General features: G+C 44.1%; 1 long non-coding RNA gene across 1 annotated transcript in view; it reads right to left on the bottom strand.

The window, feature by feature from the left end:
- Positions 1-340: 340 nt before the first annotated feature.
- The window catches only part of LOC111768888 (uncharacterized), a 56,100-nt gene continuing 28,862 nt past the window's right edge, over positions 341-27,578 (bottom strand). The window contains exons 2-3 of the long non-coding RNA XR_011428188.1: positions 15,566-15,774; positions 341-834 (exon numbers count right to left, since the gene is read on the bottom strand). This is a non-coding gene — a long non-coding RNA (uncharacterized lncRNA). The remainder of the gene's footprint in view (positions 835-15,565; positions 15,775-27,578) is intronic.

Here is a 27,578-nt window from a genome sequence, read left to right as displayed (position 1 = left end):
ACGCCTACCACAGCATGGTTTGACAAGCAGTGTCATGTCCATGCCCGGGATCCAAACTGGCGAACCCCGGGCCCTCGAAGCGGAACGTGCAAACTTAACCACTACACCACTGGGCCAGCCCAGTGTTTTTTTTAATTGCTAAGGATGTATTTGTGAATACCATGAGCAATGTTTCTGCTATCAGACTCTGATCATATCCAAAGAACCAGTCTTTAGAGTCAGAAAAACTGCCACTGTACTCTTTTTAATATCATTTTGTAGTGGCTGAAAAATTCCTTTCCCTACTACCCTCCTAGGCTCTCCAGCTGGGGCACCATAAATTGAACTGACAAAGGACAAATGAACAAGAGAAGAACATACAAATTTATTTAATATGAGTTTACATGACACAACAGCCTTCATAAGGAAATGGAGACCTGAAGAAAGAGTTCAACTTCAGCATTTTTTAATAGAAGATTTGATGAAAAGTGGGAAGTTGTGGAAAAATATGATAGGACAAAAGGGTGTGATAAACTGGGGTAACTTTGCGGAGGCTGTTTGTTAGGATTCTTCTTGGTGTCTCTTTGTCTTCGGAGATAAGGATGCTCCTTTCTGCTGGGTATAGGGAGCATTCCTCTCACATGAGGGATTTATGCTTCAAGAGAGGAGAGAGAAGTTAGAGAGTCTTTCCTGCACCTGCTGTTTCTCAAATTCCTTCAGCTTAAAATATTCAAGGGGCCGTTTCCATGGCCTAGCAGCTAAGTTGAGCAGGTTCCGCTTCAGTGGCCTGGGTTCAGTTCCTGGGAGTAGGTTTTGACCTACACCATTCATTGGCAGCCATGCTCTGGTGGTGACCTGCATACAAAATAGGGGAAGATTGGCACAGATGTTAGCTCAGGGCAGATCTTCCTAAGCAAAAAAAAAAAAAAAAAAAAAAAATTCAATATGCCAAGGTGCCATATTTTGAGGCATTATGTTCTGAACTCTATCAATCCTAATAAATTGCAGCCGTATTATATTACATTTCTTTTTTAAAAAATTGTGGTAAGAACACTCAACAGGAGATCTACCCTCTCAACAAATTTTTAAGTGTACAATACAGTATTGTCAACCGTAGGCACAGTGTTGTGCAGCAGATTGCTAGAACTTAATCATCTTGCTTAACTGAAAATTTATACCTGTTGAATAGAACCCCACTGGTGGTGATTTTAATGGAGAAAATTCAAGCAAACCAAAGGCTTTCCTCATCTAAACACAGATAATTAAAAATTATTGGGGAAGGGCAATAAGGGCCTAAGAATTGAAGTAGAAGAAAAGAAATATAACACTATCTCCACGAATGTAGGGATCTTTATTTTCATCTGCCAGGCCCCAATAAGTGCTAATTTACAAAGAAAGGAATTAAGGATAATGGGGTTCAGAACATATTACTCCAAAATATAGCACCTTGGCATAGCGAATATTTTAAGCTGAAGGTGTTTGAGAAAACAGCAGAAGCAGGAAGGTCACTCTGAGCAACGCCCCTTCTCCCATAAAACAGGTCATAAAACCCTCAAGTGAGAGGTGCCCTCTCCACACGCAAAGGAAAGAAGCATCGTGCTCTCTGCAGACAAAGGGAGGCCCAGAAGAATGGGAACAAACAGGCCTTGGTAAGTTTCCCTCAGTCTACTACACTTACCTCGTACTCTTTCCCTGATCACATTTCTACACAACCGTCCACTCTTCATCAAACCTAGCATAAGAACACTCAGAGTTAACCGTTTCTTCAGGTCTTCATTTCCTTATGAAGGCTCCTGTGTCAGGTAAAACTTACACGAAATAAATTTGTATGCTTTTCTGCTGTTCATCTGTCTTGTCAGTTTAATTTTCAGACCCAGCCAGGGACCCTGAGAGGGTCAAGGAAAGCTTGTGTCCTCCCCTCCAAGGAAAACAAAGAGCAGAGGACACTTGAGCCAAGATATGTGATATCCAAGTTCTTGGCTCACGTAGCCTCACTATAAGTGACATTAATGAAATCAACTCACTCATTCAGTACATATTTATTGAGAGCCCACTATGTGCTAAGAACTGTTCTAGGCCATAGGAATGTTAACATAAGATAAGCAAGATTTCCTCCTACCCTTATGGGGCTTCTATACTGGAAAAGGGGATAGTAAATAATTAAACCAATAAGTGAACAAGATAGTTTCTGCTTATGGTAAGTGTTAGGAAGAAAATAAAAGGATAATATAAAAGAAAGTGAGTGGATAAGCAATTTAAGGTTGGGTGACATCCAGTCAATAACCCATCCATCTCTCAGTAAACATATATTGGGTGCTTAATCAGTTAGCTTTTACAGCATAACAAACTACTCCAAATTAACGACTTACAGCAATCACCATTTCTTTAGTTTGCACTTCTTTGGGTGACCTTTCAGGTTGGACCCAGCTGGACAATTCTTCTGATCTCAGCTAGACTCACTCATGCATCTGTGGTCAGCTACTGGCCATCGAGGCAGCTATACTTCTGGGGGTTGGCTGGTTGTCATTCGGGGTGGTAAGAGTGACCAAACCTTGTGGCTCTCACTCTGCAGCAGGCCAGCCTGAGCTCATTCACATGGAGGCTCTGCAGGCCCCAAGAAGGAGAGCAGAAGTGTGCAAGGCCTCTTGAAGTCCAGGCCCAGAACTGACACCATATAGCTTCTGCCCCATTGTATGGCCAAAGCAAGTCCCAAAGCCAGGAGTTGCAAAGTCATATTGCAAGGGGCAAGGATGGAGGGAGGGGAAGACTTACCGGGGTTTCTTTGCAATCTAATACAGGTGCTAAGGGCAAGCCAGGCAACTGGAACTACAGTGGTGAACAAAACAGGCATAACTCCTGTCTTCTTGGAGCTTACAGTCTATTTATCTACAGTCTGTGCTACTGAGGGAAATGCCTGCCTACAGCTCTGGGAGAATGGACCCTGACTGGTTGTTTACCTGTGGGGCCTGAATGTTGATTTCATTAATTGGCACTTGGCACCTGAGACAGGGAATTCTGCCTGCTCAACATGGGACCTATTAACACGCCTTATTGTGAGTAGAACTAATTCCTAAAATTGGATTCTAACCAAGCCATCCTCAGTCGCTTCTCTACAGAGTGCCAATCCTATTGAGCAAAGGACAGCCACAGCTCTGTCAAAATCTTCTTTTCTTTTAAGACAAAGTCATTTGCTCATTTGTTCATTGCCTCAAACTCCCTATTGCAGCTGGTGCCCTTGGACCGGAATTATTTGTCCAGAAGGTGACCTTCGCCACCATGGCTTTCTTCTGAAAAACTGCTTCCAACAAACATGCAGCAAGCTGGAGGGCCAAGAGGGCTGGCCAAGGCCTGTTGGTCGTCCACCTTCCAGATGTCAAAGCCCAGGGACAGAAGGTGATTGTCTCCAAATGGCCTCATCCTTTGGCTCTGCAGGGGAGCAGCCATGTGGCAGACACGACAGGCCCTGCTCTGCCAAGGCCGTGCAGAGCTTGCCACGGAGCCAAAACTCAGAAGAGAACCTTGTCAAATTTTGACGGAAAGGCTGAGCAAAGCTCTTCATGTGCTTTGTCTAATTTATCTTCCCGGAAAATGAGGCTGATACCACTTTATTCTTATTCCCGGATTTTTCAGAATACATGCCCTTATCTGTCTGTTCACATTAGGACCGTCATTCAACAAATTTTTATGAAATACCATGTTAAGGTTACAAGAATAAATAAGACCCAGTCCCCATTTTCAAGGCACTTGTTGGCTTGTAGAAGTGTACAATGAAGCTTCTTAAGGTCTGGGACTGCAATGATAAAATTGCTTTTTTAGAGTCACACAGAGAGAGCAGGCTCGTAAAAAAAAATGGGTGTTGCTAATTATGACGTTAATGTTTTTTGTAACTTAGAAGGAAATACCGTCTTTAAACTGCAGGTATTAATGTTGCCACTGTCATCTTTTTCTGTCAAAATTCTTCAGCCAGCAGGTGAAATGTTTGGAAGAGCCCAGGTGTACAAAGATTACTCCTTCAGAACCAGAGAAGGGGAAGAAAGTTCCATGCTAAGAAATGGAATTCTCATGGCTGAGTGAGGTTTATCCATCCCCTGCGAGAGACAGGAGAAATGAAGGCAGGCCAACATTTGTCTGCTCTGACACCTTACTCTCCACCCTACTTGGGACGAATTCACAGTCCCCACTTCCACGCCCTTGTTTGGACTATTCCCTCCTCTTTTTTGGGCTATCCAGATTCTAGCTTTACTGTAAAACTCAGCTGAGAAGACCCCTTTTCCATGAAGCCTTACCTGAGAGACCTCCATGAAGCTCGCCAAAAGTTCCATAGTATTTATCTAAAACTTTCGGTGGCATTTTCAATTTTTTTCCCCACAGAGGCTACACAATGCCAGATGCATAATGGATTCTCAATAAATATCTACTGAAAATGAAAGGGAGGGAAGGGGAGAGAGGAGATAGGAGAAAGTTCTGAGGGAGAGAGAATGAACCAACTACTGTATGCAAGGATTCCTAGGAAAGAGCCAGCACTACTCCAAAGAAGAACGAAGAAGCAGACACTCGGACTCTTTGAGGGAACTACCAAATCCCGTCCCCGGTGCCATTGCCTTTCCAAGTAAGCAGATTTGAGATCTGGCCATGGAAGGAGAAGCTTCAGCCTTTCCCTTTTGCTCCAAAATGTGTGGTGGCCCAGGGACTGGGACCAATGGGACATGCCACTGACACAAAAGAATCCAGCTTAAACAGCTGCAAACTGAACATCAATGCAACCAGCCTCACAAGCCCCCCAGTCTAATTCCAGTTAGTACCCAGGCTTGATAATTTCAAAACAATAGGGCGTTGGATCCTCAACTGCAGCACAATTTCTTCTGGGTCAAAGAACATAATGATTTCAGAAGGTCACCCCCAGAGCTGAAGCTGGAGGGAGGGGACAGTACAATGTGGAAGCTGAGAATCTGCTGAAGAGTCCCATTTTATCCCCACATCAGCTTTTTTGCATTTCTTTTGAGCAATAATACACCACAAAATAGCTGCTAGGCTCAGAGGCAGGGAGAAGTGGCAAGCTCATCCAAGACACAAGAGAATTGTCATCCAACTGGCCCCTGGCCTTGCTGCTCTGTTAAACGTTAAATCAAGGCTTCTACTTCCTGCTGTCTTTTGGTCAAGTCCGGCAGCGCCTGATAGCACTTCTCAGGTACCAAAGGCATTTCTATACTCTGTCTCGATGCAATCTGCAAAAATCACAACCTGGTTCAGTAAAACGACCTGGTAGTGTTATTGCCATTTCACAGATGGGGAACTGAGAAGCTGAGAGGTTAAATGACTGGTCCAAGGCCACAAGCAAGCAAGTAGGACCAGAACTGGGACCCAGCACCTTCAGGATGCTGTTTCTGAAGCTCTGTGTTCCATTCATCCCTCTCTCCCAAACACCCTCTCCTTCTCTCCTGGGCTCCCACAGTGCCTGCAATTACCTCTATGGCAGATTTTCAGTTTTCAGTCTGCTCTTGGTCAGACTCTGCCTTACCCGTGTTTTATCCCCGGCTCACGGCACAGCACCTGACTCATAAAAGGCATTCGATAAATTTTTGTTGAGCTAAACTGTACCAAACCTAAGACTTCAGACTCCAAACTCACAGCACTGGAATCCATTCCTGCCTAACAGTGCAATTCACTGGCTGCCAAAAGACCGATATATCCATTGAAGATTACTTGGAAAATAATAACAAATACAAAAAAATAGCTAATCTCATGACCCAGAGATAATTACAAGTTAATTTCCTCCAGGTTTTTTTCCCATGAACATATGCATTTTGCAGATTGAGATTATAAACAATTTCATATTGCACTGTAAATTTTTTTTCTCATGATCAGTTTTTTTTGGAAATCTTCATTTCCAATGGTTGTTGGAATTTTTATTCCAATATTCAAATATATTCTAATATAATATTCAAAAATATAAGTACTTGCATTTATTTAGTCTTCCTTATTTCGATTATTTAAGTTGTGTCTGACATTTTAATTGTTAGCAATAATTCTAAGATGAACATAGTTGTGACTAAATCTCTGTTCAAATTTCTGACTATTTCTTTAGGCTAAAGTTCTAAAAGTGAAATTCTTTTTAAAGTCCTTTATAAATTATTGTTACATTACTTTTCAGAAAGAGTATGACCTGAGGCTCTTTAAAGTGACATTTAATAATTAGAAATACAATGCTGAAAGACAGTTTCAGAATTCTCTACCAAAAACCAAATCACTTTATGGGTAGGAAAACCAAGGCCCGTGAATAGTTTGTCCAAAGTCATATTGATGTTGGGTTAACATCTTTGAGAGGAAATCAGCAAAAAAGTTAAGGGAAATTGACATTGTCAAGGAATAGATAGAGTCACAAAATATGGAGGAAATAGGTCTAAAACATGGGCCATGCCCAGCTGGCCAGGGGCGAAGCGTTCACTCAACAAAGCTCTCCATTCCTAGCTGTACATCCCACAAACTGTAAGTGATTCTTCCTCTGCTTGTGACTGACTCTGGACTGAATCCACTATAGTCCTAATGTCCCCACTCTGACTCCTGGTCAAATTGTTAGTCAGCAAACATTTTAAGCTAAGAAGCCTTAAATGAGCACCTACTATGTGCCAAGCATTGTGGTAGATACTGCGGACACAGTGGTGAGCAAGAGAAACAGAGGCCCTGCCCCCAAGGAGTTTGTATACCAATGTCAGAAAGACCATAAAACATAAATAAACAAGGAAATTTCAATTGCTAATAAATTCCATGAATAAATCAAATGACACAAGATATATTAGTGCATGATGGGGAGAGCTGCTGTATGTAGAGTGGTCAAGAATCACTTTTCTGAGAGATGATACTTGAGTTAAGACCCAAATGATGACAACGAACAGACATTGAAAGATCTGGAAGCAAGCAGTCTGAACCAATGGCTCTGAGCCAGGAGTAAACAGCCTAGCTAAAGGACAGAGAGAAAACCAGCACAGACGGAACAGTGGGAGCGGAAGGCAGAGGCTATCTCATGCAGGCCCTTGGATTTTATTCCAGTTGCAATGGAAAGCCATTGGAGGGCTTGAAGCCTGGGAGCTGTGTGCTATGCTTTCTGCTTTCTGGCTGTTGAGATCACCTGTGGAGGAATGTAGATACTTAAGTTAGGGAGTCCGAGGACCAGGGACCCCACAATGAGAGGTCTTATTGGGGAGGAGAAGGGACTAAAGGAGACTACCGTGTGTCTCATTTAGGTAGGAGGAGAACCAAGACAGTGTGGTCTTCCAGAAGCTCGGAGAAGAAAGTGTTTGAAGAAGGAGAGTGTGACCAACAGCATCCAATGCAGTGGAAAGGATGGACAAGGTAAGAACATTGACCATTGGCTTTGGCAAAATGTGAATCATTAATGACTCTGGAAAGAAAGAGTTCAGTGAAGTGGTTGATATGGAAAGTTTGAATAGAGTGGACTGAGGAGAGAAAGGTAGGTGGGGAAGTGGAGATAACAAGTAGAGCTGACTCTTTCAAAGAGTTTTGCAATGAAGACCAGCAGAGAAACGGGGCAGTCCCCAGCATGGAGCATGTGTCCAGGGAGGTTTTGTAGCAGTGCTGTCCAATAGATCTTTCTGCAGTGATGGGAATGCTCTGTATCTGCTATTGGGCGCTTGAAAAGTGGCTGACAGAACGGATGATTTTTAAATTTTATTTCAATTATTTGAATTTGAATAGCTGCATGTGAAGAATGGCCACTGTTTGGAGCAACACGGTTTGTAGTTGTTGTTCCTTTAAGGAGTGATATCAAAACGTGTGTATGCTGCTAGGAATCATTACATACCTAACTCAAATGGGTACCTGAGTAACTCTGAATTCTGGGTAAGCTTTCTTCCATCACCACCCCCATGTCTTTAAATCTGTTGGTGTTTGACTCACAGCTTGTCTTTTACAATAAGAAAAAAAATCCATCCCTTCTGGTCAATTCCGTGAACCATCATAGCTCCAGGTGAGTCACTCTACCCTCTCTGTGCCTCAGACTCTCCATCTAGGACTGGGGTTTGAGATGAGAATAACTCAGTTTCTGTTTTCTAAGGAAAAGGGAGATGAAGTCATTGGTGGGTCTAGCTAGAATAGCAGTATGACAGCAATTAAGAGCACAGGCTTTGGATGTAGCAAGCCATAGAGTTTCAGCTCGCAGCTCTATTACTGAATGAATAGCTATGAAACTTTAAGTAGACTGCATGAACTTCGCACGATCTCGGTTCCTACATCTGTAAAATGGGGACAATAAGAATGTAGGGTGTAGTGAAGCTCAAATGAGGTTATCTGGGCACAGCGCCTGCCTGGCATATGGTAGGCATTCAACAAATGTTACCTATGGCTGTTAATAGCAGGTATTAGAGAAGCCGGCCCTGAATGCACGATCATGCCACAGCCTAGTGCTGGTTTAAGGAAGCCAATGCCTCTGTGTATTCACTTATCATCCAAAAATCAGGTACAAGCTTATATGACACCAGGTCAGCTCAGTTTCCTACACCAGGGATCCAAAATTCAAAAAAAGCTTCTCTAACTTGCAGCGTGTGGCTCCTTCCTGGAAGCGGGTGCAAGGACAGGAGGGTTCGGAAGACTTCTCCAACAAACATTACCCACAACGTGACTTGCTATTTTCCCCAGACCCTTATCTACCAGTGCTGCCCACTTCACCAAAGTGACTTCCTGATCATTCTGAGCCCAGCTGCCAGGCCAGTCGTCATCTGTTCAGAACTTCAAATGAATGTTCCTAGACCCGCCTACTTGCTCCACCTCATGCTGCAAGATAAGTGTCCCCTGGCTCCTGATAAAGGCTTTGAAGAACATCTTGCCTGTTAACAAACAGCTTTTGACTGTGCCTGAGTTTGATCTTTAGTTTGTCCTTATTCATCAGACCTCTTTAAATGGGTTCTTTCACACTCCTCAGATTAGCCTAAAGGAAATCCCATGAAACAATGGGTCCAATTCTCTCTGGGTGCAAGGGGTGGGCTGTCAAAAGAACACAGAGGGCTTCCTGCGGGGCTGTAAGTGGAAAGAGGGGTTGGTGATGTTGCCAACACTAGTGAAAAGTGAATTAATATAGCTTCAAAAGCCATGACGTAGTACGGAAAAGCAGAAACACAGCACACAGCCCTTTGGCCCAGAAGGACAATCTTCACTCACTTTCAGAGAAAGCTTGTTTCCCTCAGACACAGGCAGCTTCTTCCTGGGAAAGCCCAGAGTCATCATCAGTGTCCAGAACACCAGGCAGAACAGGAATCCAGCCAGTGTGATTTGGAGGGGTAGAGAATACACTGCTCCCCAAAGCTGATGTCTTTCTGAAATGATTCTGTAGAGATATTTTTTTCTTTTGAGAAATTGGCATTCACTGACCTACAGGGACTACGGCCACCTTTCCCACCTTATCAGCTAGTGCACAGCCCAGGCTGGCTCATTAGAATCCATCCCTCTGGACATTGATTAGCCCAGTAAAGAAGACGACTTATGCAGGACCAATCAGAGTTCCAGAAAGAGAGACAGACAGACAAACAGAGTATCTCCATCTCTTTCTCCCTCAAGTGTCAAGTAATCAGAGTCTATCTTTGCTGACACACTGAGTTAGGAATAAAGAAAGACATAGCCCTAAAGACAGAATTTGAGCCCTTGACTGCAGCCATACCTGAATGCCTTAAGTTTTATCCACCTCCTTGGACTTCATAACTATGTCAGCCAATAAATGATCTTTTTGGCTTATGCTAGTTTGAATTCATATTCTGATACTTGCAACTGACAGGACAAAAAGCTAAGATAATAGCATCCAAGTTTCCCTAAGAATTTGTAAACAGAGGTAGACATGATGAAAGCAGTGTTTCAGGAATATTTGTTTGACAATAACTTTCAAGATAAATTAGAGTATAGGCACCAGGTTGGGGGACTGTCGCCACAATCTAGGCATTGGGATTTTTTATTTCAAGCAGTGGAAGTCAACTTTAGGTGATTAGGTAGAAAAGGAGTTTGTGTAAAAGAATAAGAGACCCAGGCCCCACAACTTGGTCAAGCCATTTCTAATACTATGAAGATGACCTCAGTCACAAAGATGTTTTCTTGTTCTTGGAAGTATCCAAATCACTATTATTTCAATGGGCATTAAAACGTATTTGAACAAAACACTTTGTATAGACATATTCATGACATACAAGTCATACTGAAAATAACTAATTATTTATACCAGATAAGTGACAAGAACCACATTATTTTACTCAAGTACCATAAACGTCATTTACATAAGGCAAAGTAGAATTGGTAAGAAGACTGGAGAATCACACTTGAAGTTAAACGTCTAGGAATAATGCCCACTTTATTGCAGAACTGGTCTGATGTGTTGATCATGGCTGCTACCAAGCACCAGGCATTTTAGTTTGCCTTGCCATTTTTGTGCCATTTCTGAGCAACTTTTGAGCCTGGAGCTCAAATTTATGCCAGTCTCCACTGCTGCCAGCCGCATTATGACTTCTGAACCAGGAGCTCACATGGCCTCTGCCACTGTTGCTGGCATGGTCTCCTTTCCTCACTAGTTTGTGAGTCAAAGCCTGGCCCCATTATGGCCAATTGGTCAAGTGTTGTGGACTGAAATGCATCCCCCTAAAATTCATATGTTGCAGCCTAACCTTCCATGTGACTGTATTTGGAGACAGGGCCTTTAAAAAGGTAATTAAGGTTAAATGAAGTTATAAAGGTGGGGCCCTAATCCAATATGGCTGATGTCCTTATAAGAAGAGAAAGAGATATCAGGGATGAGCACACACAGAGAAAAGACCATGTGAGCTCACAGTGAGAAGGCGGCCATCTGTAAGCCAAGGAGAGAGGCCTCAGGAGAAACCAAACCTGCCAACACCTTGATATTGGACTTCCAGCCTCCAGAACTCTGAGAAAATAAATTTCTGTTGTTAAAGCACCCAGTCTGTGGTATTTTGTCATGGCAACCCTTTGTATTCTGAAAAAGGCCTCCTTAGGGAATTCTAGTATATTTCCCACTTTAAGAAATACTTTTTAGGGTCTGGCCCAGTGGCATAGTGGTTAAGTTCACACACTCCACTTCAGCGGCCTGGGATTTGAAGGTTCAGATCCTGGGTGCAGACCTACACACCACTCATCAAGTCATGCTGAGGTGGAGTCTCACATACAAAAGAGAGGAAGATTGACACAGACGTTAGCTCAGCGACAATCTTCCCGAAGCAAAAAGAGGAAGATTGGCAACAGATGTTGGCTCAGGGCCAATCTTCCTCACTAAAATTTAAAAAAAAAGAATTACTTTTTAAAATTAATTCCCTACCTGATTTATCCCTTATGTATTCCTCTATAAAATGTTCTGGAGGAATCCATGGCCAGTGGACCTACTAATATAACTTACCCAGCTTGGGAAATAAGCAAGTGTTTTCATTGTTCCTCCAATCTCTGGGTTATGATTGATAGCAATACCTTCTGTTTCTATCATGCTTTTTTTTTAATTGTGGTAAAAAACATGTGACATAAAATTTATGATCTTAAACATTTTTAAATGTACAGTTCAATGGTGTTAAGTATATTCACATTGTAAAACAGATCTCCAGAACTTTTTCATCTTGCAAATCTGAAACTCTATATCTATTGAACAATAACTCCATTTCCCCACTCCTCCCAACCCCTGGTAACCACCATTCTACTTTCTGTTTCTATGAATTTGACTACTTTAGATATTTCATATAAGTCGAATCACACAGTATTTGTCTTTTTGTGACTGGTTTATTTTACTTAGCATAATCTCTTTAAGGTTCATCCATATTGTGGGATGTGACAAGATTTCCTAACCTTTTAAGACTGACTAATATTCTGTTGTATGTATACCACATTTGGTTTACCCATTCATCCATTAGTGGACACTTGGGTTACTTCCACCTCTTGGTTATTGTGATTAATGTTGCTATGAACATGCACATGTAAGTATCTCCTCAAGACCCTGCTTTCAAATTTCTGGATAAATACCCAGAAGTGGGATTGCTGGCTCAAGTGGCAGTTCTATTTTTAATTTTTTGAGAGTGAGATCAAGATGGTGGAGTAGGAAGATCCTGAGCTCACCTCCTCCCACAGACACACCACAACTATAACTACATTTAGAACAACTATGGCTGAGAATGACCTGAAGACTAGCAGAACAGATTTTCCACAACTAAGCATATAAAGAAAAAGCCACATCTAGACTTGTAGGAGGAACAGTGACGCAGTCTAGTCAAGACCCACTCCCCCAGCACAGTGACCCACAAGCAGGAGGGAAATCACAGCCATGGAGATTCTCCGGGATGAGCAAGGGGCCCAAGCCCCACACTGGGCTCCCAGCCCTAGGGACCTGCACTGGGCAGACAAGGCCCTATAATGTCTAGCTTTGAAACTCAGCAGGGCTTACATCCAGGGGAGCCCTTTGAAGGGCTGTAGGGAACCAGAACTCCACTCTTAAAGGGCACAGGAATAAACTCACTCACTCTGAGTCCCAGTGCAGTTTGAAGAGTGCTGGGTTATACATGAAGGAGATTCATTGACTAATTTTGGGGCATGTACCAAAGAGGCAAGGATCTGTTGGAACTTTCTCTTGGGACAGAAATGCCGGTGGGTGCCATATTGTTGTTACTCTTCTTCTAACTAGCTGGCCTGGGTCTGGTGGGCACCATTTCTAACACTCTCCATCTACCTTGCTAGCACTGCTCACCTTGCCCCCAGCATCCCGCTGTAGACCTACCCCAGTGGCTCCCACCCTGCCCCACCTAGTGAGCAGCCCCCATTGGTACTGGAGCCCCTCCGATGTGGCTCCAAGCCCAGGGGGCCAGCCCTGCACACCAGCATGCCTGTAGTTTTGGCCCAGGCACAACAGGAGGGTACCCACAGCCTACAAAGGGGACACACCTGGAGCACTTGGCTCTGGTGACCAGGAGGGATTGCACTACTAGGCCCCACAGGAGGCCTTCTACATAAGGCCACCTCTTTGAGACCAGGAGATGTAGCTGATCATCTAATACATAGAAACAAAAACAGAGTTACTCAAAATGAGGAGACAAAGGAATATGTTCCAAATGGAAGAATAAGACAAAACCTCAGAAAAAGACCTAAACAAAATGGAGATAAGCAATCCATCACAAAAAGAGTTTAAAGTAATGGTCATAAAGATACTCACCAAACTCAGGGGAAGAATGGATGAATGCAGTGAGAACTTCAACGAAGAAACAGAAAATATAAAAATGAACCAACCAGAGCTGAAGAATACAATAACTGAAATGAATAAGACACTAGAGTGAATCAACAGCAGATTAGATGACACAGAAGAATGAATCAGTGGTCTGGATAACAAGGTAGTGGAAATCACCCAATTGGAACAGCAAAAAGAAAAAAAATGTAAAAAAATGAAGATAGCTTAAGGGACCCCTGGGACAACATCAAGGGTACAAACATTCACATTATACGGACTCCAGAAGAGAGAAAGGGACAGAAAACCTACTTGAAAAAACAATGGCTGAAAACTTCTCTAACCTGATGAAGGAAACAGACATCTAAGTCCAGAAAGCACAGAGAGTTCCCAAAAAGATGAACCCAAAGAGACCCACACCAAGACACATTATCATTTAACTTTTTGAGAAACCTCCATCCATCTTTCATAGCGGTTGCGCCATTTTATCTATTATGCTTTAAACTCCTCAAAGCACTTTTATATTAATAGTTTTGTCCTCACAACCCTATGAAGTAGGTAGAATGTGGATTATTATCCACATCTTGTACATGAAGTAGTTGAGGCATAAAGAGGGTAAAAGACTTGTATAATATGACAGCTATTTTATGACAAGTTGGCTTCCTAATCCAGCGCACTTTCGATTGACCAGAACATTCAATCAGAGGTAGGGGGTAGGTATGGACCCATAAGGGTGCTGAATCTAAGGGAGGACTTTTTCAAATTTAACCCCACTCTTTTCCTAAATCAATGGAAAACAATTCCTTTTTATGAGAGCTGTTACTGATAGGCATGTATTGTGCATGTGAATGGTACAGAAGTGGTGGAAAAAATGCAAATAACTCTGTCTCTCAGTGACTCTGCCTTGCTTTGCATACGTTTATTCATTTCTCACCCAAATGCTCCTCTAAGGAAAAAGCATCTGCCTGAGGATTGAAACAGAGCTAACAGTTCTCAATGAGGGCATTTGGAAATGTGGGAATGATTAGTTTGGTTCCCTGGCATTTGGTGAGCAGGGCCTGGAACACTGAAAGTCCTGCAGCACAAGATAGACCTACATACAGAAAAACAGTCCCTTCCAAAATGCCAGTGGTGCCCACTTTGAGAAACACAGACTCAAGATGAGATCAGTGGTGACGTCAAGGTGGAGGTTTAGGGGCTTTAGCTTCAACAGTTCTTCAAGCCACTACAAATAATTGTATAATCTGAGTGACAACAGTGTCCTTGCTACAGAAGCACAGCTTCAAGCCAGGTCCCCTAGTCACCCCTATTCTAACAGCTCTCCACCCCTAAGCCTTCCCACAAAGAAATTCTAGAGATGCCACTGAGCATGCTCGGTTCTCGATACCCAGAAGTTCTGGAACATCATTTTCACCAAGTTGTGATTTCCCTTTAAACATAAACAAAAATAAGAATTATAAAGGAGCAGTTAAAAACAAGAACTACTTAACTTAAACCCACCTGCTCTTCCCATGGAAACACGAGATTCCCTGTTTCAAGTCGTCTTTTAGACTGAAGGAATCCCATTCCTGCCGGCTTTCTCCTCGGCAGAGACGCTTTCACAAAGAAAAGGCCTCTGAAGATGTGAGTTTTGCAAATAACAAAAATTTTGAAAAGATAGTAGAGCCTTTTTCTGAAATGTCTGTTCCTGGGCCTGGAGCTGGTGTTTGCCCCACACTTCCTCCAACCTTCACTGCAGAGTCACCCAAAGTGACCGTACAGTGCCTCTAACCCGCACAATGGCGGCTCTAGGCATCCTGGAGCCTCTAATCTTGAACAGATCTAACTCAGAAGAGGAAAGAAAGGCAAGAGGAGCAAGGTGCTTTCATGCTCATTAGCATTTCCAATTTCCTCTTTCCCTGCTCCTCCTCCTCCCTGAAATGGGGCACAATGCACTAATTCTTTGTGATTGATCCTGGCCTGTAGATAACAGGGTGTACTTTCTTGCTTTCATATTCCCTTGTCTGTCATACAAAGCAATCTAAAATGCTGCCTACAAGGAGAGCCAGCATAAATCTGAAAAACTTAACTGTCCACGGAGAGAGTGTTTGTAGAGCTTTATTTCAAGTTATGACTTTTTTTCCTCCTGTTTTCATAAAGGGGGGGTGGGGAGAGGTGGATCTGATTACTTCAGCCCTCCTCTTTCAGAATCACAGTTAGAGAAGAATGTGAGTCATTTGGAAACGAGCACTCAGCCCCGTTCCTATCACTCTCTGGAAGCTACAGACATTTTCACGGCACGTACACGGATGATCAATTTCTAAGCACATCTTTGTTTTTCCTAAATAGCCGCATTATTTGTCTGATGTTGAAAATGGCATCTGTACTGTATGTGATTTCCATACTCACTTGGCACCATCAACTGCCTTTGATGACACTCAGGATTTTTTCTTTTTTGTCTTCTTCTCTCCAGCTGCAAGGCCCAGATGTCAGGTTCAGGAATGCGTTTTCTCTGGCAGAGATATCTAGCTTCTCTCTGCGGTCCCTAAGTTGGTCACTATTGTGAAACTGCCAGCAAAATAGCACAAGATCACACGAAAGACGGGATTCAGATGTTTCTGTGAAAAATAAAAACAGAGTCTGAAACTGAGAGGAAAAACACATTCCTTGTGCCTCTAATTATAAGCCAGGCAAGTGGCAGGCTGTGCCTGAGCAAATTGCGATTTCCCCCATTTATCGGCTGCTCATCCATTTTCTCCTCTTGACAGTTTTTTATCTCCCCAGTCTCCATCTGAAATCAGCAGCTGGGTACGATGAAGGTTTTGCCTAAGTTAATCAAACCTAGGGCAGTGACAGGGTCAGACCCTATGTAAAATAGATGAACAAGGAAAAGGAAAAAAAGAAAGAAAGGAAGGAAAGAAGAAGGGAGGGAGGGAGATAGACTAAAGGAATTGGTAAGGTGAGCCAAGGATAAGGGCCAGACGACCACCCAGAACTACTCTGCCCAGGAGGCAATTTGTGGCAGCATTCATGTTACCTGGGTGTTGGGATGCCGCAAATAGCTTTTCTTCTTTAAGCAACCTTTGCAAATATAAATGGAGATCAAGCTACAACCTGCCCTCTATTATCCCAGCCTGGCTTACACTGAGTCTAGCTTCAAAGACATCTTGAATGAGGCAGAAACGCAAAGAATCGTAGCCCAAAGCACCACATACCAGTGAGGGCTGTGTTAGACCAGGAGGCGAAGAGAATCTTAAGCCATAGGGGAGCCTTGTGGTGTCTAATTATTTTTTTCCTTTCGAAGCAGCTGCCCTGGGCCGAGCAGTTGTGTGCAGGGCAGAGTTTAGAAGCTTCCCACGGTCGAGTTAGTCTACGGACTGTCCACCAGCTGCCCCTTGCTCGCCGCCTCAGACACTCTCAACAGTTCAAAGGAGTTTGCTGAAACTTCATTAGCAAGAGTCTGTCTCCCAGGCCAAAATTCAAGTTATCCAGTGCTTTTAGATGTACAAAGTCGTGTTGCACCTTAACAGAATTTGGCTTCATGAATTCACCCATCCACAGGATGCACCATGCCATGTGTGGCTCTACCATTTCACGGTGTGGCCCATGTGGATCCAGATCACGTCTCTGTTTAAGGGAGGTCCACTCAACTGCAGTCTGATTCTTCTGCTTCCCTCCACAGGCTAGCTCCCAGGGCCATCCCTGCTCCTGGAGCTCAGGGCAGTCTAAGTGCAGTACGGATGTGAGACTTTCTCCAGCCTCCATCTTTGAATCTAGAGAACGGAGTGAATGCTTGGGAATGTCAGCCAACTGGAGTAAAGCAACACCTGCAGATTCCTCTGGGAGTTTACACCCAGCCGTGGCTTCTCCATCTCCCTCATGCTCACTGATTCAATTCTAGGCTTATTTTGATTCAACGTGGGCCCAAAGGGCAAGACAGTTACAAGGATTTTGAAGGCTGGTCATATACTCTAGAGCACAGATGATGCAGCACACCTATATTAACTCTGCAGCGAAAAGTGGACATGGTGAATTTGTGGAAAGAAGGTGCGTTCATATCACAGGGCATAAATAAGAGCATGAACTCTACAGTAAATGTAGTCTTTTTTTAAAAATCACAAAACTTGAGAATCACTGGATTTTTAAGGGAATTTTCAGAGAAAGTATGACTTTATCCAAATGTGGGTTACTGCTGCTTCTCTGGATCACGGCCCTTAGGTCAAATGAAACACCACTGTCAAGGCCACTCAAACGCAGAGTAGGATGATGATGTCCTTTCTAGCCAGTGTGCTTCCCAAGCCTCCCTATCACCTGCCTTCTCCCCACCTCTGGCCCTCAGCTAGATTTCCCCTGCTCACTGCTTCAGCCAGACTGGCCTCCCCTCTTGCCTTGTTACTGGCTAATTCTGAGTTAGCTTCAAAGACATCTTGAATGTTTCTCTCTATCCTGTGAGCACAGCAAGCTCTTCAGTAACACAGAAGATTTAGATGTCTCCCCAAAAGGCAAAATGCACCTCAGTCTTGTACCCAGCCTCTCACGTAAACTGCATCTTGGACCCCTGGTTACACGCATACTCCAGAAGACTTTCCAATCTGATTCTTCTCGTTCACACGCTGTCTCCCTTCCCCACCATCACCTGCCTTATCTCCACCAGGCATTTTGACACAATCTTTTGCTTCCACACTGGTATTGAAGAGAAGCTGAGGGTGCTTACAGGTCAGTGCCTCTTGCTCTGTTGTATTCCCTCCAGCTGGGTCCCATGTCACACAGCTGGTGCCTGAGCTGTAGCCGGCATCTGTGGAACAGGCAGCCTGGCGGCCTCAAACAGGGCTCCCCTAGTTCAGCACATACATCAGTGCTGGGTGGTGAGTGGAGTCTACCCAGCTTGGGGCATCTGGTTGACAGTACCTGAAGGGCTTCTTTTACTTGAGATTTAAGAAGCCACAAAATGAATGTGATGCGAAGGAAGAAAATGAATGAGCTACACGTAGGTTGTTTAACAACCTACTGTCCTAGGTAATTTTTTCATACATCTCATGAGTTAGAGAAAATTCCATTTATGGTCCTCTTGTCAGGAAGACCATGTGGGTGCTCGGGATAAATATTTTATTTGCTCCATTGAATTGGGGGTGGAACCCCTAAGGCACCTTCTCTGGCAGCAATAGGTGTTCCCTAAACTGCCCTTCAGAGAGGGCCTTTGTTTTGCAGACTGAGGAGGTATACAAGTTGGGGACTGAACTGAGCTTTCTGGTGAAAAAGGTGAAAGAGATGGAGAAGGAGAAGGGGATTTGGGCAATCAAATTTGTCTGGGGACCACATCTGCAGTTGTTTGCTGTGTATTGCACAATAGAAATTACCTCTGTTTTCCCTATGAAATCTTCCATAGGCTTTCCTTAAAAATCACAAAGTGCAAATATAATTAGACTTTTTGGTGTGGAAATGGTACAGGCACCAGGTCTGCCTACCAGATCCTGCAGCACCAAGTGCATGTAAATGAGTGGGACCCTGTATACCCCAACCATGGGTATGCCACAGAGGGGATCCAGTTTATCCGCTTTGTGCTTTCATGCTAATCTTCTTGATCAGACTCCAGGGCTCTCGAGGACTCTGTGTTTTTTGTTTTCTGGTGATTATAATGCAAGAACTTTCTCAATTTACCAGCAAATTTTCTCTGCTCTAGCTGCTGTTGCTGTCGCAGCTGGCAGCTTTTCACAGTCTCAGCACATTTGTGTGTTCTGCATCATGTCCTAGTCGGCTCAGTTTTGGGATGCCTGCTCTGGGATGTGCTTTGTGTCCAGTTTTGACCACTTACCCTTGAAAATGGCTGTCAGATTTCCTGGTTCTCCAAGTGACTCCTCACCTTTAGACATAGGGTCACAGGGCCATGACCTCACAGATCACACCTTGCTGCCACTTCACTACATGCCCACAGGTCACCCATTCATTCACTTTAAAAACATTTATTGAGCACCTTCTTTGTGCCTGGCACTTTTTTAGTTCCTGCTTCCATGGGGCTTACAATCTAGTGAGAGAAAAAGACTATCAACAAACAGATAGACAATGTGTGCTGGACAGTCTCTCTTTGCTACTCCAGATCCACTCCCCACCCTCCTCCACCTTGCTCTGTGCCCCAAGAGGCGGACTTCTATCTATTGCATTGCTTGGGCTTCCTTGACATCTGGCTTCTGGGTGGGTTTGGCCAATGTGTGGCACCAGCAGGAGATGGAAGGTCAGAAGAAAAAGAAGGTGTTTACTCCCCTGGTCCTCCCTCTACCAGGTGGTGACTTGGCAGCAACTATGTTCCTCTACCTAGGGCCACGTGTCCTGATGGAAGGCCTCTCCACCATGGCTATAGCTCTCTGTGGGTTCCAGTATCAGCTTCCTTCCCTTGTCCCTTCAGGGTCGTCATGCTTTCCTTAAAATAGCTTCCCACTATGGACAAACCCTGGATACTTAACCATTTCCATTGTCCCTTCAGGGTCACCACACTTTCCTTAAAATAGCTTCCCACCATGGCCAAATGCTGGATGCTTAACCATCCCTGGTTGGTTCTCTTAACTCTCCCCACATCCTTGAAAATAGTTCTTTCATTAAATTACCCCAAGGAAAGTGTCATCTGTTTCCTACCAGGATCCTGTTCTATATAAACGTCAAATGATAAGAGTTATAAAATATATATATATATATAGGGGCCGGCCCGGTAGTGCAGTGGTTAAGTGTGGACGTTCCACTTCGGTGGCCCAGGGTTTGCTAGTTCGGATCCCGAGTGTGGACCTACACACCGCTTATCAAACCATGCTGTGGCAGGCGTCCCACATGTAAAATAGAGGGAGATAGGTATGGATGTTAGCTCAGGGCCAGTCTTCCTCAGCAAAAAGAGGAGGCTTGGCAGCAGTTAGCTCAGGGCTAATCTTCCTCAAAAATAAATAAATAAATAAATAAATTTTATATATATATATCTATATATGTAAAGCAGGGTAAAGGATAGAGAGTGAGAGGGAATGAGGGGAGGAGGGTTAATTAGTATAGAGTGGGCCGTAGTCAGGGAAATAATCTCTGAAAAGGTGATGTTTGAGCACGAAGGAAGTAGGGAGTAAGGCATATGGATGTCAGGGGAGGAGCCCTCCTGGCAGAGGCAACAACAAATGCAAAGGCCTGAGGAGGGGGTTTCTTAGAGTGGTTAAAGGGCTATAGAGGTCCAGGTGCCCAGAGTGGAGTGAGGATGAAGGCAGGGATAGGACATGAGAGCAGAGAGGTGGCAGAGGGCCAGACTAGTTAGGGCGTTGTTATGGGCTGGATGCTTGTGTCCCCCAAAAATCCACATGTTGATGGTATTAGGAGGTGGAGCTTGAAGTAGGCGATGAGCGTGGAGCCCTCATGAACGGGATTAGTGCCCTTATAAAAGAGACCCCAAAAAGCTCCCTTGCTCCTTCCACTGTGTGAGGAGAAGTCAGTAGTCTGTAACGAGCCCTCACCAGAACTCGGCCGTTCTGGCACCCTGATCTCGGGCTTCCAGCCTCCAGGACTGTGAGAAATAAACTTCTGTTGTTTATAAGCCACCTAGTCTGCGGTACTTTGTGTTAGCAGCCCGAATGGACTGAGACAGCCTTATAGATCACGGTAAGGACTTTAGAGTTTCTTCTGAAAGAAATGGGAAGCCATGGGAGAGTTTGAGCAGAAAAATAACATGATCTGACTTACTTTTAAGAGGATCACTCTCATTGCTGTGTGGAGTGTACACCGTAGAGGGTGAAAGTGAAAGCAGGGAACAGCATTAATGGGCAATTCCAGCTGTCTATGCAAGAGACAATTATGGCTTGGATTGCAATATGAAGGCAGTAAAATGTCAGAAGTTTGTTTTTGTAAATGTTAATTTGAGATGCTTATTCTATATCCAAGTGGAGACGACAAGTAGGCAATAGATTTTCAGCTCTGGAGTTTGGAGGAGAGGTCAGGACTGGAGTTATAAATTAGGGAATTATCAGTATATACATGGCATTTAAAGTCATGGACCTGGATGAGATCACCTTGAGTGACTGTCAATGTGGATGAAGACGTCCAAGTGCTGAGCAGAAGGTCCTACCATCATTTAGAGTTCAGAGGATGCAACAAATGTGCCTGAATGAGGTGGGAGGGGATTCAGAGAGTGGCCCCAATGGCTACGTGAAGAAAGAGTTTCAAAAAAGAGGGAGTAATCAACTGTGGTGACGTCCACATGAGAGTTGACCACTGGATTTAGCGATGCGGAGCTCATTGGTGACCTTGAAGGGAATAGTTTTGGCAGGGTTGTGTGGATGAAGACCAGTTTAAATGGGTTCAAGAGATAGAAAGGGAGGAAAGGAAATGGAGTCAAGGATGAAATATAACTCTTTTGAATATTTTGCTATAGTAAGAATCAGAAAACCGAGGATGCAGCTGGAAGGGAACATGGGGTCAAGGAAGGCTTTGCTATGTTTTGATTTGCAGGCTGATGGGAATGATCCAGTAGAGAGGGAAAAAACTAATAATGTGGGAAAGAGAAAGAGGCCAGTCATGCAGGAGAGAGGAGTTAGCCTTAGATAGGAGCACAGTCAGTTCATTCCGGCCTACCAGAGGGAAGACAGGGAAGATGGACACGGATAGAGACGGGTAGGTAGTTAAGGTGGTGGAAGCTCTCTTTCAATTCCTTCTATTTTCTTAGTAAGAAATAAGAAGCAAGGTCATCAGCTGAGAACAAGGAAGGAGGAGGTGGTATTGATGGTTTAGGAGAGAGAAGGTGTAAAATGGACATCTAAGAGAATAGAGAGTGAGTTGACTGGAAATTTATCACTGGGCAACACTAAGTGTCCCCTTGAGGTTTGTGGTCATACGGACCAGTGACCTCTTGCTGACCATACATCTTTGTGGTCTGACCAACCCTCGCATATGGCTCCATGTTCCATCTTCAGTATGCCCTGACCCTTGGGAAGCACTCATCCCCCTGCTCTCATCTCTCGGCATATTGAAAGGCCATCTTCCCAGCACTGTGGCTTTGGAAAGGATGGCTTTCAGGCAAGGTGCCACTGGGAAGACTGTCCCCCTGAAGACACCATCAGAGCCTTCTCTATTCTTCCTATTTCTCTCATTCAAACTGTCTGATCCGGGAGACAGGGATTAACGCTGTAACTCTGCTTTCACCCGCCTAGGCATTGTGTTAGGTGCTTCAGGAATATAAAACTAATAGGGATCCTGCCTGCATTCAATGAATGCATAATCTGCTGGGGGAGCAGTGATTTGTACACAAGTACCTGTGTACAATAGCTAAGCCCACTTGACCGTGAGCACTTCCAGGGCTGTAGCTGCACTAACTAGAGTAGGGGTATGTGATTCAGATCAGATGCTACAGGGGATCAGAAATGCAAGAGATGAGGAAGGGTTTAGAGACTCGGGAAGTGTGTACTGGGGCAAGAGGACTTACGCACAGTCATTAGGCATGCAAATCGTCTTGTGGGCTTTCCAATGTGTGCAGTGGAATACGTTAATAAGTTCAATTTCCCCCAGTGCTGAAGCTCTGCTCTATGCCTTTGAACTGACACACCCTGTCAAAATATGTGGAAATTGAGTACCCTGAGTTCAGACCTCCCATGGAGAATCTGAAGGGAAGAAAGAAAGAAGGACTCACCTGTTGGCTGCCACCACCTCGCTCCCTCCCAGACAGCAGGATGCAGAAGCCTTGGCCCATACTTCTCAGCAAATTTCCTTTTCAAGATGTCTTTACCCTCAGTGTTTGTTTCAACCAGTTTGCCCACATTGGGGGTGGGGGAGAGGCGTCAATGGAGAGATACACTCCCTCCCTCCCGGGATGGCCTCCTTCCAGTTCCTGGGAATCTGGGATTGCACATCATCTCTTTTCTGGATGCCTACGGTTAGGGAAGGAATTAGCTCATTTTGCCAGTTTGAATTAATAAACTGGAGGTGTGCTGTTTGTCTCATAGCTGTCGTGCAGCTGAGTGACAGATCTACGCCTTTGTCTGATGCTGAGGCTCCGTAAGAAACACCACATATTCTTGCTGAACTCTGATGGAAAGATAAGCACCACAAACAATTAAATTTTAGATTGTACCTGTCATTCACTATACCTTTCCAGTGCTTCACAGTGATAAGAAACCCGCCTAACATCTGGCATCCCAAAGATCTTAAAACAAGGTTAGTTCGTTTCATAACCCTAAAGAGGTGCAGAAACTGCATTACAGCAAGTAATAGAAATACTGGTCCAGAGTACCATTGGAACATCATAGAGAATAAAATGACTAGCTAAGAGAAGAAAAGAAAATCAATGTTGTTTGGGCTTAAAGGGCAAACTGCAGGAATATCTAAAATCAGCAACCTCAAGGACACAGAGCAACAGAAAAGAAAAATAAATCTAGGGTAAACAAATTCAGACCATAGAGGGGCTTATTTCCTGACTGACATCAAAAGTTGATTGTCCTTTGCCACAACAAGTGAGACAAATGACACCCCCTTCGCCCAGCACCCCGTTTTCTAACCCCAGCATCCTGGCGTTCTCAGGATGACATCTGTTAATGGCCAAAGCTAGTTACAAGTCTTTAGTAAAAAGCAAACAAGAGTTTTGCTCTGGGAAACCCAGGAAGAGACTTCCTCACTAGTCAAGCCTGTGTCAGAGTGGGAGGAAAAGGGTGGTTTTCTGAGAGAAGAGACCTGTCTGTGCTGCTTGAGAGGAAGGTGGGGACACCACCAGCCTTGAACAGGGCTTGGCCGGGAACACCGCTTGCTTAGGCAGAGCTGGGAGGCAGACCTGGGAGCCGATGGGGTCTTTGGATGAGCTGGGAGTTGAGCCGGTGTGTGGTGGGGGCAGAGCACTGCAGGAGGCTCTGCCTGGTCTGGGAGTAGAACAAGGACAAGGATGGGACTGAATGCGGAAAACCATCTCTGAGCTAGAGAGAGGGGCTAACCACTCCTGAGTATTTGTCATCCATACCCTCACTTGGCAACTCAACTCTGGGTGGTTATTTAACATCATTTATAGTCAATATCACCCCAACTAGATGGTCATATTCTTGAGGGAAAGCTTTTTAAGTTAAGCATTTAATCTCTATAGCAACCTCTGAGATAAGTACTATGACCGGCTCTATTTTGCATGGGAGGACACTGAGGCAGAGAGAGAGATGGATAAGCAACTAATCCAGGATGACACAGTTAGTGAGGGATTCCTTACATTTTTATTGAATAAAAGATTAAATCAATGAAAAGCCATGCATAGATTTTCAAAAATATTCTTTTCAACTTTCTCAAGCAAGTTTAAGATGCCATTGGGAAGTCATAATTAAAGTATTGGAAGCAAACTGTTTGAAGAGAGCAACTCAAAGTGGGTGCATTGAGATAGCAAAACAGTCAAAAGGTGGTCTGTAATTAGTGTATTTGATCGTAAAAAGCACAACAGTGAAGCCTGTTATCTAAAGCAAGAGATAAAAGACAATGCAGAGTTAAAGATAACAAATTTCAACAGTCAGGGATTTAAGTTCTCTGGAAATCACAGCTGTTTTTTGTATATGCCAACCAACTGGAACTCATCACAGGACTCATTGAAAGCCCACAAGGTCCTGGCCAGGCTTACAATAGCCTGCAGAAGCCTCTTTCAGGGCCTTACATTTGAAAAAAGGATTCACCATGAGAAGTCAAGAGGAAACTGACATGGTAAGTGTGAAAGGACAGGCTTTACAGCATAGTTTCATACACCCTAACATTTCCACCAGGGAGCACAGCCCCTGGCCACTCCGTACAACAAGCAGGATACAGGGACATCAATAAGTCTATATGCACTGAAAGGCTACTATCAATTTTTATATTTATAATGAAGGGTGCATCTGCATTGGCAATGGTCCTTCAGTCAGTCAACAAGCACTTGGGAGGACCTACTATGTGCTGGGCTCACTGCTAGTTACAAGTTTGCCAGCATAGAGAGCTGTCCCTAGAGTCTGTGGAACTCAAGGGCCCTCATTCCTCTATAGAAACCAACAAACTTGAGTTGCATGTTGACTCAAGTCAGCATCAGGCTGGAAGCCAGCTGGGCTAACAAGTCATCTGGCCAGCTCGTATCCAATCAACAAGCTGCCTCCTTGTTTGTCTTCTCATCACCAAGGTAACCGAGTGAGGCCTTGACCTGGCTGCCAAATGCCCCCATTCCCAGCCCTCTGCCCGTTTGGTGTCATTTTCCTCATCTCCCAGCTTGACTGCTTTGCTTCCCCCACAACACTTCTACCCACTGCTCTCCCTAGTGTTGATACTCATACCAACCAAGGCTGCTCTGGAAGTTTCGTTTTTACTAGGTTTCAGATCTCTGCTGCGTCAGTGGGGAGCGGGTGCAGACATTTTACCTTCAGAGTGAAGCCCTGCAAATAGTTGCTACCAAGTGGGTTGGCTGAGATGAAAGGAAAAATGGGGTTAGTATTTACCGAAACTGGTCAGACTGAAGTGGAAATCCCCAAAGAGAAAGATGCAAAACACTCTACTGTTTCTAGTTTGGATGGAGAGATTTGTGGAACCAAAGTGGGAGTGGGGGGCGGAATATGGTGCAAAATTGGTTATATGGCAAGAGAAAATGAGCTAGGGGCTACATATCTTTAGATGAAGGATAAAAATTTTCAAATATGCAGAAAATAATCTAATAGTGCCCAGATTAAACAAAAGTTAACATTATGCCTTTTGGCTTCAACTCCTTTGTGTCTTTTTTTTAAGATTTTTTTTTTATTTTTCCTTTTTCTCCCCAAAGCCTCCCGTACATAGTTGTGTATTTTTAGTTGTGGGTCCTTCTAGTTGTGGCATGTGGGATGCCACCTCAGCGTGGCCTGACGAGCGGTGCCATGTCCACGGCCAGGATCCGAACCAGCAAGACCCTGGGCCGCCGAAGCGGAGGTCACAAACTTAACCCCTCGGCCACAGCACCGGCCCCCAACTCCTTTGTTTTAAGAAATAAGATGTCACAGATCTAATTGAAGCCCCCTTTGTAATCCTTCTGACCTCATTTTTCCCCCTCCCCAAAGTGCAGATAATTTTCGAAAACAAGGAAAGCTACTGAGTCGTCGTACTGGGATCATTTTTTATAGACTTTCATTGGTTTTTCCTTCATGTTAAGAATAATAAAGCTTTGTTAAACAACTACTAGTTTGTTAAAAATGTATGTAAAACAAGGCAAATTCTATTTCTTATATACCTCACCACGCTCAAATGATCCAGACCTGGATCACGTGACATTTCTTCAAGAAAGTGGCTCATTTTACAGCCTTAAAGAAATGGAGATTTAGCATGTCTTCTCCTAAATATCGCCTATTAGGCCCTGGAAAAGAATTTGTCCCTCTGGGCCCCATTTCTGAAACTCACCTCTTTCAAAATACACATGGCCGGTATCACTTCTGCTAGCTAGCTAACTAGCACCTCCCTCTAAGAACATCTCTCCATGTATGCAATATAAACCAACAGTCATTAGTCTAAGCACTTTATGTATATTGAGTCACTTAATCTTCACAACAACCCACTGAGGTAGATACAGTCATTATCCCCATTTTACAGATGAGAAAACTCATTTGAGACATGTACAAGACTTGATGTACTTCTGCAAAGGAACATTGTGGTTGTCATGAGCTCCTGTGTGCAGAGTAAACTGTAACCCTTGTCCAATTTTATGTTATTGTACTATGTAATTACTGGGTCTTTAATAGCCTAAGGCTTCAATCCATCCAGTCATTGTGTCAATGCTTAGTAGTTTGTAGCTACTCCCTTGACTTTCTTCAAATACAGCATTTTCATTTCTTCATGGAGAACTCACTAGAAGACAAATGTCTCATTGGACACAGATCGCCCATTTTGCATCCAGCAATGTGTTAGCCATCCAGCTTCTTGAGCCTAAGGAAAGGCCGGGACTCCAGGGAGGATCAATCAGAGGCACTCAGCAGTAGCAGCAGGATGCCAGTCATAAACAGATGCAGGGGGAGCAGGAAAGATGGCGCCCCTTCAGCCACAGTGCCTCTCTTCTGCCTTCTGACCATCTTTCCTTCCCCTGATGGCCTGGCCAAACTGTACTCATTCTTCAAGGCCCAGCTTCATCCTACATCTGCAGTGAAGCCCTCCTGGACACCTGCAGCCCAAGCTGGTCCCTCATCGCATTGACCCTTAATGTTGTGTAGCGGGTTCCTGTGCTTCCTCTCTCTCTTTTTCTTTCTCTCTCTTTCTTTCTTTAACTGGCCAAGGAGGAGACTGGATGGAGAAAGGAAGGTTATGATCATGGCAGCTCTACCAATCCACCCCTTGGAGGCAGATGGTGTTGCATGGGGATTGTATGACTACACAGCAATCTTCCAGCCATGAGAGGGGCAATAGTCCCTCCTTCAGCTCCAAAGAAAAGCAATATGGACATGTCAGGGATCTTCAAATGCCTTCTTACCGTGGT

The sequence above is a fragment of the Equus caballus genome, chromosome 18, assembly GCF_041296265.1.
Source record: "Equus caballus isolate H_3958 breed thoroughbred chromosome 18, TB-T2T, whole genome shotgun sequence".
NCBI lineage: Eukaryota > Metazoa > Chordata > Mammalia > Perissodactyla > Equidae > Equus > Equus caballus.
Note: the sequence above shows the minus strand (reverse complement) of the source record. Positions and strands in the feature narration are given on the sequence as shown.